Consider the following 15,889-nt stretch of genomic DNA (forward strand, 5'->3'; position numbering starts at 1 on the left):
ATCCTACACTTTCAGTTTCAGTGATGGATGTAATGGCATAATTAGTAGGGAAAGAATGTTTAGCCTATAACAGGTTCGAATGCAAACGTATTTAGCCAAGGCGCAAGTGTCTGCTACCCGCACAAATGTTTCGCAATGAGATTTGCATAACTTTGAGCGATCTCAACTATCAGAACCCCTAAACATTATGCAACCCAAACTACATAGCTGTTGAGCGGCTAGCTCATACTTGCGCCTTGTTCAAATACTTTATCATTGTAACCTGTTAGTGCATTTCCCTAATAATTAACTATGTCGTAGACACAGACTATAATATTTATTACGAGTAGATGTTTAGTTGTGTAAAGAAATGAGCAGTTTAAATTTTCAAAATTTTTAGGGAAAGGGACTTTTATTCTATTCTAAAATTTGGTGTCATTCAGACGTTGGGATCTTATAACAATATCGAAGAGAAGAACCATCTTTCTGCCCAACATTTTTCATAACAGTCAAAGGGACATTACAAGTTATGACTTATGCCTTTCTCAGCGGCTCACTATTATTCATGAAATTCTGCAGTGCCGTAAGTTCATTTCTCGGAATTTTAAATGAAATTTGAAGAAAAATATGTTTCTATATTCACGAAAATTTCGAAAAGGTTAGTTGAACTACTTCAGAAGTAGAGGCGCACGGAATTTGTGTAAATCATTACTTTAAGCTCGATTAATAATAATAATAATAATAATAATAATAATAATAATCATAATAATAATAATAATAATACCCGCACTGAATGGCTCAGAGAGTAGGGCGCTGGCCTTCTAAGCTCTGGAAGGCTGGTTCGATCTCAGTTCAGTCCGGTGGTATTTGAAAGTGTCAAACACACCAGCATTGTGTCGGAAGATTTACCGGCACGTAAAAGAACTCCTGCGAGACTACATTCCGGCACCTCGGCGTCTCCGAAAACCGTACAATAGTAGTTAGTGGGACGTAAAGCCAATAACATTAATAATAATAATAATAATAATAATAATAATAATAATAATAATTTTACGACCCACTAATTACGTTGACGTTATTCAGACACGTCTATGTACCGGAATATCATCCCGCAGGAGCTCTTTTAGGGGCTAGTAAATGTACTGACATGAGGCTGACATATTTGAGCAGCGTCAAGTACCACCGGACTGAGGATAGTCCTATCTGACTGTTACGAAATCTAGTGGACTGTCATCTTTCTTCGAGATACAATAAGTCCGTCAATAAATGCCGCGATGCTCCAGTATTTCACAATTAATAAATAGGCTGTATTAGCTATGTGAATAATGCCATAAAATTCCTGTCTATGTGCTGAATAATAGTTCCGAATTTTAATTATTAATTACTTTAATTAATTAATAATTAAAAACATACTTAGTAAGAACGAACACGTTTCTGTTATGCACTATAAAGAGTACTGCAGAGTTTCATGAAGGCTAAATAGAACTTCTTGCTCAATCGAATTCTTCTTAACTGTTCCCTTTTAAGTTTTGTAACGTTGTTTCCATATGAGTCATTTATATGTCCTGGTAATTTCCACTTTCACCAATGTGCACAATATTTCGAGTTCTGTGTGTGTGTTCGTAACAGTGTGAGTTTCTAAAAATAACATTTCATATTTAGTGAAATGTATCTAGAATATGGAGAGTTCACAGATTTCCTCAGTCTGAATTGTGACACACAGACAGACAGTTGGTTGCTTGCCATGGATGGAGGTCGCTCGCTCAGCTCAGCAACCGTTAGCGCCCGTTCACCGTTAGGCCAGGCCAAGCATGGCCTGCTGAAGTGGAGACGTGACGACTTGGCTTTGCCCACATCACAGCCTTCCTGTGAACACACAAAAAAGTACGAAATCTCAATTAGATGTTCATTTTATAGACATTACTTGGTGAACAAGTACATTACTCAAATAATCGATGTGATTTCAATTTCAGACTGAACATTATTCAATTCTACAAATAACTTTACTGCTTTGGTGTTGACTTAGAATCCTGAAGCGTTCATTCTTACATGCAATTTAATGGAATGTCTATCAAAGATATTAAGGATCCTTTATCAAGAAATATTTTAAATCACATCGATGTTCATTGTACGATTTTGCAAATGCAAATGTTAGTTTCCGCGAACTTTGTCATCAAAAATTTTAATGAACAATTCACAACAATTTTATTGACAATATGACTTGAAACTTTAACAAAGTTTGCTAATATTTTACATTAAATGTCCTGGTGTATAAAAATTGTTTTTAATTTCTCTCTTACCAATCTAGTAATGCGATTTTGGATCTAAAATATTGTGCGATTTATTCTAGCTGATGATGCGCCTTAGGGGAAGAAACATATACTCCATTTAATACATTATATAATATTATGTATTCAATAGGCGGACCGCTGAAATATAATATTTAAGTTGTTCTTAAATATTCGCCACTTGATATAACGAAATGATGTTGAAATTAATTGCAGACGTTTTTGCTATGCATTCAGAGAACCTGAAGAATGCAACGACACACATCAATCTCTTGGAAGAAACAGCCAACAAAACACATTCGAGAATCTCTGTACAAAACAAAAACAAATTTCTTACAAGTATAAAAAAACGCTCCGAAATATTTGACGACAGATATTGCTCGAATAGAGAAAGTAAAGAAATTATTTAAATACATGGGAGAAATAAATCAAAGAAAATAGTTAGGAAAATCTGTTACAGAAGAAATGTTACATAAGATGGAAATTAGCTTGTGGCATCACTAAGATTTATTTCAACAAGAACGGGAGCGAGGTATGAACATATGGTCAGCGCTCTGTGTTTGGATAACCAAGTACGTCACTTCATGAGAAATGTGATGGTGCTACGATTAGCAGAAGACGACAAGTGCTATCAAGTTAATTTCTTTTTTCGACACTCAGTTCTTGACACAATCTTAAAACAAGGACTACAATACGGAGGTGTCTTTACGGAAGTGAGTGTTTTTATTTACAAAACTTCCCTCTATTGACGGTTGTCGCAATCGACAAAGCACAACGAAACAAATTAAATTATAATTTTGATTATAATAATCTTATAGATCACATTATATTCATAATATCTTTAAACTATAAGAACCGAGCTCGATAGCTGCAGTCGCTTAAGTGCGGCCAGTATCCAGTAATCGGGAGATAGTGGGTTCGAGCCTCACTGTCGGCAGCCCTGAAGATGGTTTTCCGTGGTTTCCCATTTTCACACCAGGCAAATGCCGGGGCTGTACCTTAATTAAGGTCACGGCCGCTTCCTTCCACTTCCTAGGCTTTTCCTCTCCCATCGTCGCCATAAGACATATGTGTGTCGGTGCGACGTAAAACAAAATAGCAAAAAAAAAAAAAACTATAAGTGATATAACACGTAGCAATAATTTCTCAGTAATTAAATTGCAGGTCGTAATGCTAGCCTCTAAATTAAACTGCTTCCAAAAATTCAGAATGAATCGAGCTCCTATCATTAATCCTAACACTTAAATGTCCTTCAATCGAAATTTATCTTTATAATAAATTATGGTTGGTTCATACATAGGATTCTTTTCCCTATCAATGTCTTCTGGCTGGTCTGTGCAGATTTCAAAACGAATTGTGGAGTCTGTTATACATCCCACACTCTCTGTTTCCTTGTAAGCTATGATGTCAATTCTGCTACTGCTAGTGGAAGTGCTAGAAAGAAGAATCATGAGAAAAATATTGGGTTCAATGGAAATTAAGAATTAATGATGTAATATACCAGAACATATAAAATGTAACAGAAACAATCATACAAATGAGACTGCTATTTTTTTGGACATTTCTAAAGAATGGATGATAACAGACTGAGAAAACAGATATTCAAGTAGACAACGAGGTGAAGAAAGATTTAGAAAGAAATAAATTAAGAGAAGAGTAAACTATAGAAAGAGAGATTAAAAAAAAGAAAGTTTTAAGAATGGAAGGATTCCGAGGAGGAATAAAAAGGAAACCCGCCCCAAAGTGGTCTGAGGAGAGAATAATAAAGCATATTGCAGTGATGAAGGAATACATGAGAGAACGTATGTGGAAACAACAAGGAAGGATGAATTGACATTGACACGTGATTTCTAGCAGGTCTCATCGTAAATAATAATAATAATAATAATAATAATAATAATAATAATAATAATAATAATAATAATAATAATAATAATAATAATAATAATAATAATAATAATAATAATAACGTCCGTCACACCGACACAGTAATATGTGTGTCCGGTTCCGTGGCGAATTGGTGAGCGTGCTGGCTTTTGGTCACAGGGGTCCCGGGTTCGATTCCGGGCAGGGTCGGGTATTTTAACCATAATTGGTTAACTTCTCCGGTATGGGGACTGGGTGCATGTGTCGTCTTCATCATCATTTTATCCTCATAAAGACGCGCAAGTCGTCTGCGGGAGTCAAAACAAAAGACCTGCATCTGGCGAGCCGAGCTTGTCCTCGGACACTCCCGGCACTAAAAGCCGTACGCCATTTCATTTCAATAAGATGTGTTATGGATAGGCCAGTGACTAAGCACTAGCATTTGTCTGGTGTGAAAACAGGAAATTATGGAAAACACTCTTACGTCTGCTAGCAATGGGGTTTGAACCTATCATCTCCCAGATGCAATTTAAGTATAAGGTCCGAACCATGCACTCAATTCGCTTGTTAATATTATTAATTTAATTTATGGGTTGTGTTAGTTTACATATTATATCGCTTCCCTTCTTTAACATTTAAAACTTCCACAATTATTATTGTAATGTGGAAGAAACGTCAGCGCCAATCGGCTTTGGCGTAGCAGGCGACTGCTGGCCAGCCCGAACACTTGCAGATGGGGAAGTGACCCATGGTCAGAAAGATGATCCTTTCGGCCCTTATTCTTGGCTTTCTAGACGGGGGCCGCTATCTCACTGTCAGATAGCTCCTCAATTGTAATCAAGGGGCTGAGTGGACCTCGAACCAGCCCTCAGATCCAGGCTAAGGAATCCCCTACCTGGCCGGGAATCGAGCTCACGGCCTCGGGATAATGGAAAAAATCTCCATCCCTAGATTAACTATGGCTAGATTTTGTGATTTTTAGCATTTGCGATGAAATGCGAAATTATACAATTTATGCGAAATAAACATATTTTTTTAAAGGATGATTTTTTCTTAAAAATAAGATATATGTTATTATTTATTTATTACGGCGCCTTAAATCATTCAATGTGTGGAATATCTTTCACCCGCCAAAGAGCAGTGCAAAGAACACCCAATCAAGCAGAAAATGCACTTTCAAACACACACGTTCATTCTCTTTGTGTTGACCCTTGACCACAGTGGATTATTACTGAAATTGGTGTTGAGTAGTAGTTATGTTTTAAAGTACGGTACCTAGCGATTTATTTTATTGTCTAGTAGCCATGGGTAGAAGTGAAGTGACGATCAAACAGAGTTACAAATCGGGACATTTTTACGTAAGCGATACAGATAGGTCCATATTGATGTGCCGACTTTGCAATCAAAGACTTGAATGGAGGAAGAAAAATGTTTTTCAGTTCTTCCTTTGCCTCGGCAGCATTGCAGTACATTTGGGCCTCCACGAACAATGTCGATGTAGAGAGGTTTTTTCTCTGCAACTACAACATGATTGTAACTGATAGGCGATCACGAATGAAGGTGGACACCGTTTAAATAATTGGCATGTTGTACTTCCATCATCATTGAAATTCCTCTTCCTTGTAGGTGTGTTGTACTGTGATAAATGAATACGTTCAGAATAGCATTTTTCACTTTGAAACTGTGTTTGTAAATATGCATATTCGTGTGTGTTAATACATCTTGCAGTCTTATGTTGATGTCTGGCTTATTTTCCGTAGTGTATTCAAAACTCCATGACGAGCAATGTGTGATTAAAGAGCATGATTTTACTCCCAACTGTTACGTGTTCGCTTTAGCATATTGTGCCTATTTTTAACCAATTTGCTACAAAACGTTAAATTTGAAAATCAAAACGCGAAATATCTGATTTTTAAATGCTATAAACCACGAACTATAACCATGACTAAAGGCAAGTCAAGTAAATACACAAATAAACTTTATTGTTTGGGTCATGAGTCCATAGACTGGCTTTGATGTAGCTCTCCATGCCGCCGTTTCAATTTCTACGTAACTACTGCATCCTACATCTGCTCTAATCTGTTTGTCATATTCATACCTCGGTCTTACCGCTCGCACTTCCCGCAAAATCTAACTCTAAAAGTCCTGGGTGTCTTAAGATGTGTCCTATCATTCTATCTCTTCTTCTCGTCAAATTTAGCCAAATTGATCTCCTCTCACCAATTCGATTCAGTATCTCTTCATTTGTGATTCGATCTACCCCCATCTCACCTTCAGCATTCTTCTGTAACACCACATTTCAAAAGCATTTATTCTCTTTCTGAGCTCCATATCAGAATATAAAACGCTACGCTCCACACAAAAGTCTTCAAAAACATGTTTCTAATTTCTATATCAATGCTCGAAGTGAGTAAATTTATTTTCTTAGGAAAGCTCTTCCTTGCTTGTGCTAGTCTGCATTTTATGTCCTCCTCTGCCATCATTAGTTATTTTACTACCCAAGTAACAATATTCATCTACTTCCTTTAAAACTTCATTTCCTAATCTAATATTTCCTGCATCACCTGACGTCTTTCTACTGCATTCTATAATTTTTGTTTTGGATTTATCTTCATCTTGTACTTTCTTCCCCAGGAATATATCCGTACCATTCAAAACTTTCTCCAGATCTGGATTTAGATTCCTTTTCCATATTCTTCTTTCATTTTCTTTACCGCATGTTCTATATACTGTATAAACGTCGAAAAGGAGAGGGGACAAACAAATAAATAAATAATTTCAGTAAATAAAGACATAACATGAGTTATATTGTTTTTCGAGTTAAGATCAATCAGAATCCAAGTAATAATCCATGTTTTTAGTATCATACATCTCTACTGTAATACTGAATTACAATTCAAGAAATGGGTAGAAAATACGATTAACAAGTACAGTATTAACTTATGGAGAAGGAACTCGGTAATTCCTTCGTAGTAAATAAAGTAATTAATGAGTAACTGTTCAGTAATACGCATTAGATCAGAACAGCATTAGTGATGCTTCGTCCACTTCCATCAGCTGTTCTCTTGGATGGCCATGACCGCGAGCAAGTCCAGCAGCATGGCCTCCTGTACATCTGATTTCGCTGACAGCGCGCCCATCGCTACGGACGAGAAAACTGATGCAAGGAATTTATCGCTGGCATGGCTCCTGCGTGCGACACTATTCCCATACCAATATTCCGTTGACAATGAAGGATGGAATTAATGACGTGTGTAGTCCAGTCGTTAGGTGCCGAAAGGGAGTGGTTTAAATTACATTGTGGTTTTGTTATGATTTTTTGCTCCTTTATGTTTTTCGGGTTGCCGATCATGAATCAGAGATGCCAACATTATTTTCTCCTAGAATTTGAGTTATAGCCAAAAAACATGATTTTTTTCCCGCCGTTGATGTTGATGGTCATGCAGAGCCACTTTCTCAATAACAATTTATTGACAAACTACTAGAAGTACTTAAATTACGTAATTTTTAATTAAGCCTTATTAATTTCCAGGAACTAATTTAAATAATTAGATAAGTAATATCACTGATAACCAAGTAAAAGAATATAGAAAAATATATGATAATTAAAAACTCTAGAATAAGTAAATAAATAAATAAATAAATAAATAAATAAATAAATAAATAAATAAATAAATAAATAAATAAATAAATAAATAAATAAGTAAAGAAAGAAAGAAAGAAAGAAAGAAAGAAACCAATTTTCCCTTTGCGATGACCACCAGCCATAAGACATAGCCTGCACGGCTGCTAGGTAACATTGTCTGGCCATCCATCCGTACCTTACATCACAGCCACCACGTTTACTATGGTTACATTCCGTCACACACTTCGTCACGTCACGTTACAAAAAAATTTGGAATGCCCCAGCCACAATACATATTTATGCTAATAATAATACTAATAAATATCAATACGATCGGAATATCTACATAAAATTATCAATTTGTCCAGTTAATCTTGGCTGCTTTGAGCTTGATGTCCAGAAAATTCTGGAAGAACATCGATGATTCTCCGAAATACTACGATAATGAGGCCTCAAGCAAATCATCAGGTGGCACTGCTTCATCTTTCTCATCAATATGAGCATCTGCAATTATCCCAACAATGAGGGCACAACTCTGAACAAAACAGTCGAGCCTTCCTATAGCTGGAGTTCCCCGTGCACACCTTCTAGCACTTACAGGACATCTTGTGCAGGATAGAATCAGGTGAACAGGTTTCAGAGTTGTGACAAGTTGGATCTCACGATTTGTTCTTTCCCAACTCCCGTCTTCATGTCCGTTTTCATTGGCAAGCCAGTGTTGTGTCTGATGATAAAATATTGGACAATGTCCATCAGCATAGCATCACTGCTTGATACAAACATGCTGAGGTGAATGGGGAATACGAGGTATATTTTCATTTTCATTTTTTCAGTTAAATATTTCGTGATCACGGCGACTGCTATTCGTTAACGAATACGATTTTCATTGGTTTGCTTGTACAGGGATGTGATCTCTACCCCCACTGCATGATACTGCAATATTAATTAAACATAAAATCGGTACTGATCACAGTTTAATGACTGATAATGAATTTACTATAAGGGACTAGGGGAAATAAGTACAAGAATTGAAGGCTGTTTAGTGAATTGTATATTTAATGTAAAAGAACTTGTGGTAAAAATATTCGTTGGAACTACATATGTTTCATCACATTTTCCATTTTCGGGTCTTTAAACATGTGAACCTCATTCATAACCACAGAGAAGAAATCTATACCTTTATTCAAAACCTCGTTAACGTGATTAGCCTTATGGAAATATTTGTTTATATTAACATCTATGTACTTACAGTGATCCCCATGGCTTACTATCACCCCATCAACGCAGTAATTAACACTGAGAGGATTTATCTCATTGCGGAAACTCACAACCTAACTTTTCATCCCGTTCACCATTATACTATTGTCCGCGTTCATCTCACATCTCTGTCGAGGTCTTACTGGAGTCACTCACAACCCTGTAACTTACTAATAGACCTACGTATATAACAAAATATAAAGGTCCAATAGTAGATCCTTGAGGAACCCCCTCTTAATGAATACAGGATCAAGTATGAATTCACCTACTCTAATTCTCAAAGTTCTATTTTCCAGAAATTTATCTACCCATTCACCCACTCTTTTGTCTAGTCCACAGGTACTTAGCTGGGCGACCGTTGAGGCCAGCTCAGTGCAGCCGGGATGGCTTGATGTAAATGCCGGCAGCTTACGCAGTATGCATACGTCACAGTGACCTTCGATTGTGACCATGAAGATCTCCTCCATTACACAGGGAAATGCTGATTGGGGTACAGTATTTAAAAAAAGCTATAATCGCAAGAATACCTGACCTTTTCAAGACATTCCGGTTTGCTTTCCACTGCGCTCGATATAAACAGTCAATTTTCTTATATTTCTATATTCAAAGAAAAGTGACACGTTATAATTTTTGTGTTAAATGTACAGGGTTTAAGTGTACAAGCTACGATTTACAATTCTTTGGATGGGAATTGCAGTATTTCCATTAATAAAAAGTGAAACTCCTGTTATTCATTCAGCAAAACGTAATATATTTACATAATTCAACAAGTTTATTGCTTGATTTTGCACAGTGTTGTAATTTTCTGTGAATTTCCCTGTTCACGAAATTTCTGAAAATAGTATTTAAAACATGTCAGGCACCCGACGATAATAGTTAGCTTGTAAATGGTGAGAGCGAGTTTCTGGAAAATAGAACTTAGAGAATTATAGTAGGTGAAGTCAGACCTGATCCTGTATTCATTAAGAGGCGAGTTCCTCAAGGCTCTACTATTGGACCTTTATATTTTGTTGTATACGTAGGCCTATTAAAGAACGACAACAATGTAAATGTATCACCAAATAGATATGCAGTATGCCTTAAAAAATAAACTAAATGATGTTATTCGCGGTAAGAATGATTGGATTTTTGGTGAGTTTATCAGATAATTTGAATCCAAGCAACCTCATGCGACAGCTTATCCACCCTAACTTAATATGATATTAAAAATGTTTCTAAAGCACCTCTTAAAATATAATAGTGAAAACTTTAATTCATTACGTACAATTACAAAAATATTTGAGGCGGTAGGCCTAACTCTTCATAGTATCCGGTCAAAATCTATAAACTGCAATGAAGGTAAATAACTTATTTCTTAGAACGTAAATTGAAAATGACAGGGATTTCTTCCCTCTTGTTTCATTATATTCTGCCACCATATCAAACTCGGATATCGCCGCAGTGATCGAGAGTGACTGGGAGAACTTCACCAACCTTCACGGCCTGTGACGTAGGCACAACGTCACTGTGATTGAATACCATACGCTGCTTTGAGGTTGTAGAAGAAAAGTTACCAGAGGCTCTTTCTGAACTTTCCTACTACTACAGAGGAAACCAATTGAAACCTAACCCATCTAAAACTCAGGCATGTGCCTTCCATTTAAAGAACAGACAGGCCGTCAAGGGAATTGCAGGCAGTATGAGAAGATACTCAACTAGACCACTGCCCAACACTTAAATACCTAGGTGTAACACTGGATCGTGCTCTTACCTACAAACAACACTGCATGAACATCAAGCAGAAAGTGTCAGCTAGAAACAACATTTTTCTTCCCATGTTGTCTGGAAGCAATTGGGGTACACATCCAAAGACGATGAGAACTACTGCCCTGGCTCTGTGTTACTTCGCTGCAGAGTATGCTTGCCCTGTTTGGTACAGATCTGGTCATGCTAAACAAGTTGACATTTCTCTAAATGAAACATGTCGACTTATCACTGGCTGTTTGAGACCAACTGTTTGGCTGGAATCGCCCCACCAATTATTAGAAGAGAAGTTGCTTCCATGAATGAGAGATCTAAAGCACTTGCCTCATGTGCACACCCATTGTATGGATATGAACCTGCCCACCGAGGATTGAGGTCTAGGAGGAGTTTCCTGAATACAACCGAAGATCTACACGAATCTGCTCAATCTACAAAGTTGAGAATATGGAGAACTAGAAATCCTCAACTTGCTGGTTGGATGATACCAATTGAACATCTCCCTCCAGGACATGAGGAACATTGGTTTTCTTGGAAATAGTTGAACACGCTTCGCTCTGGTGTTGGTAGATCAAGAATCAATTGGCTCCTGGCACATCCAGGCTACGTGAATGAGATGAAGACCAAACCGAAGCCCATTTCATGAACTGTAGTGAGTGTCCTTTAAGTTACACAATAGAGGACTTGATGGCTGCGACACCTAATACCCGTGATTTGGCGAAATTCTGGGCAGACACTATTTGATATGTATGTCATTAAGTACCATTATGTTATGTAAAATGTGAGCTTCTGATACGAATAAATAAATAAATAGCCTTCCCGTCCGCTTACACTGTTGTGCGCCATCTGGACAGAATGCGCAGCGTGAGCACCTCTGGTCTAGTCCAATAGCCCTCAGTTTCGTGAGTAGTATCCCATGATCTACCCTATCACAGATCTTGGACCTTTTCTTCTCTCTATATGAGAAAACCATTCCTGCAGTTTTTCTTTTGAGTTTTGATACAGCGTGTATAGATGAGACGCTGTGATGCCGGAATCTTGTCCCACAGTACTGATCTCAACCAGGAACAAAAGGAGAAGGGTTGGACGGCAGTGAAGGGCTCCACAGTGATTACGTTTCCACGTGAAAGTTGGCTCAAACTAGTGACTGCAAGGCGGAGTTGCGTGAAGTGTCAAGAGAAGGCAGTTAAATCACTCGTCTGACCTACAGGATAAACCAAGGCGGTACGTAGCAAAGTACGGCGCACGGGAACAATTACCATAGAAGACACGTCAGCTTGGAGGAATGTTGCCGGGGCGGGGGTACTGAAGGGAGTTCATTAGCGAACACATCAACATTCTTGGCATTAACGTGAGGTCGCAGGACTTCTTCAAGCACAAAGAATTCTAACCACAGATGAGGTAAACCCCGTGATTATATCCTGGCAGAATTCGTGAATTCTGTATTCATTTCACTCAGTAGTGACTAAGATACAGGGTTGGGAGTGGTGGTGATTTCCTACTGTGAGCGACAGCAAAAACACCGAGACCAGTGGTGTTCAAAGATTTTTGTTGTCGTATTCCCAAAATCCAATTGTTTTTATGTTCGAATCCACGAAGTACGAGTATGTTGCGATTATACTAAAATAACAAATTATTGCTGGAATAGTAATAATAACAATAATGTTATTGACACAGTAATCAAGCCGGTTTAGGTGAAGTTATACCTGCTTCATTAAGAGGGGAGTTCCTCAAGGCTCTACTATTGGACCTTTATATTTTGTTATATACGTAGGCCTATTGTATGAGTCTTCTTCTTCTGCTCATTCTTCTTCATCTGCGCGAATGGGTCACGCGAATAGCTAGTATTGAATTACAAGCTGAATAAATTAGAAATACTGGCAAGAAAAATTACACAGAAAATATTCTGTCCGCTAAGAACTACAGAACTCTCGAAATCAAGAAGTAATGATGAAATATACCGGAACATAGAAAACATAACAGATACAATGCGGAAGAGGCGACTGATATTATTTGGACATTTATATAGAATACGTGACAACAGGTTAATCAGACAGATCTTAAAGTATATTTGGAGCAAGAAGTCAACAATCCAGATTCATAAAGTCAAGAAGGATTCGCAAGGAAACCATATAAGAGGAGAGGAAGAAGCAAGATATAGATAGATAGAGAGAGAGATTTTTTAGAAAGGAAGTGTTAAAATGGAAGGATTCCTAGGTCAGGTGGTGGTGGTGACTACTGTTTTAAGAGGAACTACAACAGGGCAACCATCCTCTACACAACACTAATCAGAAATAAAAATTGGAAGGGATCCGACACTTCAAAAAATGAAGATATCGGCCAAAGAAAGGCAAGGGTGACGAAGGGCGTGAAAATGAAAGACTCCCTAGGTCTCGAGTGCTCTAATACCGTCAGGGTCGGAAATGAACAAGAGTTGACCAAGAGAGGTCGGATAGGATCGATGAAAGTAAGGAGCTTGGCACAAGTAAGTGGAAGCAATTCCAGGGCTCACCTGACGGCCCCGTGGTCGCCAACCCACACTCCAAAATTCAGAGCCCATGGGACTCCTTTTAGTCGCCTCTTACAACAGACAGGGGATACCGTGGGTGTTATTCTACTGCCCCCATTATCAGGGGGATCCAAGATCGAGAGGGAACGAAGGAAAGAGAGGAAGAGAGGAAAACGAGGCATAGTGAGCAGATGAAGCCTTGAAATTGCCACGAGGTCCCTATAGGACCCTAACGGAGAAAGAAATAATAATAATATTATTGGCTTTACGTCTCACTAACTACACTTACGGTTTTCGGAGACGCCGAGGTGACGGAATTCAGTCCCGCAGGAGTTTATTTACGTGTCAGCAAATCTACCGTTACGAGGTTGAGCAACTTCGAATAGCACCGGAATGAGCCAGGATTGAACCTGCCAAGTTGGGGTCAGAAGGCCAGCGCCTCAACTGCCTGAGCCAGTGAGCGCGGCAATGATTGCTGAGGGATGCCAAATAATATTAACAGAAATCAATCTCCCGCTTGCTCAGGGTCTCTGTACGCTCTGAGGCATGAACGAGTTGTGGCCGGGGATTTAAGATCGCCTGCCCTTGCTGACACCAGGAATCAAACCACGTTCGCCGGGATGACAGGCAAGCAGGTAAGCCGCTACACCACCCTGTTCCCCAATAATAACAATAATATATATCGTCGCTGGCAAAGGAAACCTCGTAATTCCTTCTGTGTAAAGGTTACAGAAGAAGCGGTCAACAACGGTCGGAGAACTGTTCCTGACATTTTCATTCCTTAACGATAGCCCAATTATTGGACCATTGGAGCCTTCTCTTCCCATCCCAGGCAACGCGGCAAGACTTAACGAGACAAAATGGAGAAAGGTGGTCTCCTCGAGAGTGGAATTACGAGATTTTCATTGCCTAGATACATTTCTGGAAGTTCGAATTAGAGTAGCTGAAATTATACCTGATTCATTAAGAGGGGAGTTCCTCAAGGTTCTACTATTGGTCCTTTCTATTTTATTATATACGTAGGCGTATTGTATGAGTCTTCTTATTATTCTTCTGCACGAATGGGTCACTTAGAACCAAGCGGAATCAACATTTGTTGAGCTTTCCTTCTTGTCCAACAGTTCTTCATTTTCATAAAGTGTTGTGATTTTTGTTCCTCCGATCAAGTACGTCATGTTGGTTTCTTCTCCTGTTCCTCAAACCCCATTGTGTGAACAATTTTCCTGTTTATATTCCTATCCTGCAGATTTCGTGATCCTAATTCGGTGAGGTCCTTCTCTACTTGCTTATACCATTTTGATCTCGTACGTTTGATTTGCAAAACGTTGTCCATTTGATAAGTAAGTCTGTTGTTATTCATTCTTTCCAAATGGCTTAAAATGGAATTTGTCGCATTCTCATTGTATCAGCGAGTTTAGATGTTTTGATTTTTCTGCTATTTGCTTTAAGTCGCACCAATACAGATCTGTCTTACGGCAACGATGGGATGAGAAAGGCCTGGGAATGCGAAAGAAGTGGCCGTGGCCTAAATTAAGGTACAACCCCAGCATTTGCCTGGTGTGAAAATGGGATACCACGGAAAACCATCTTCAGGGCTGCCGACCGTGGGGTACTAGATGTTTTGAAGTACATTTACAAGTATAATTATTGCACTACGTACAGTGCTACTGGAAGCATTTAAGTGGATGAGTGGATTTGGAAACAAACAATTAAAACAAGAGCATACATATTTTAGAATGAATAGTTCGGAAAGCGGACACTGTGTAGTGGTAGACAAAACACTGAATCAAAACAAGATTTTATTGAACATGAGCAGGCTCGACTCTTTTATGAACTGATCACTCAAAACAGTTAGAAGCTACGATAAATTTGAGTACCCCTTGAGGCGACTACGCATCGCACACTATTAATACCACTGACCTAGACCATGTTGTGAGATGGACAGCAGAAAATGCTATGACGGTAAATGGGGTGAAAAGTCAGGGTGTGAGTTTCACTAATAGGAAAAGTCCCCTCACTTTTAATTAATGAGTTGATGTGGTGAAAGTTTCTCTTCTTCTTCTAGAAATACAATATCCTCAATGGACGCTGATGGTCAATCTGTTCCCGGCTTCCTACTAACAGCTGCCAGCCCAATGAGGAAGTGTGTCGTCAACCAGGGCCTCTTCTTTCCTTTACCTTTTACTTTTCCTTGAAGTATGAGTTTTTCGTGGTATTTCTCGTTACGCACAATGTGGCCGAAGTATGCTCTCTTCCTTTCTGTGATGGACTTTTGTTATTTCTAATTGTCTCCTGATGCAACCAAGATATTCTGAGCATACGGCGATAACACCAGAACTTAAATGAAATGAAAATCGACAACCTCTTTCCAGTCATTCGACTGGGTCAGGAATGAAATGAATGAAACCGCCATCTAGCGGCGAGGATAGGAATTATGTCGGCTGCCGAAGCCTGTAGCATTCCTCTGGGGCAATGATTAATGAAGGAAATGAAATGATACTGGGGAGTGTTGCTGGAATGAAAGATGAGAGTGAAAACCGGAGTACCCGGAGAAAAACCTGTTCTGTCTCCGCTTTGTCCAGCACAAATCTCACATTGAGTGACCGGGATTTGAACCACGATATC

The 15,889-nt window shown here is 38.6% G+C and overlaps 1 protein-coding gene across 1 annotated transcript in view; it reads right to left on the reverse strand.

The window, feature by feature from the left end:
- Positions 1 to 1,593: 1,593 nt before the first annotated feature.
- Positions 1,594 to 15,889, reverse strand: part of LOC136886095 (uncharacterized) — a 249,658-nt gene continuing 235,362 nt past the window's right edge. Inside the window, exon 2 of the mRNA XM_067158830.2 lies at positions 1,594 to 1,845. The gene's annotated coding sequence lies outside the window, so the exon portion shown is untranslated. The remainder of the gene's footprint in view (positions 1,846 to 15,889) is intronic.

This window comes from Anabrus simplex, chromosome X (genome assembly GCF_040414725.1).
Source record: "Anabrus simplex isolate iqAnaSimp1 chromosome X, ASM4041472v1, whole genome shotgun sequence".
NCBI classification, from domain to species: Eukaryota; Metazoa; Arthropoda; class Insecta; order Orthoptera; family Tettigoniidae; genus Anabrus; species Anabrus simplex.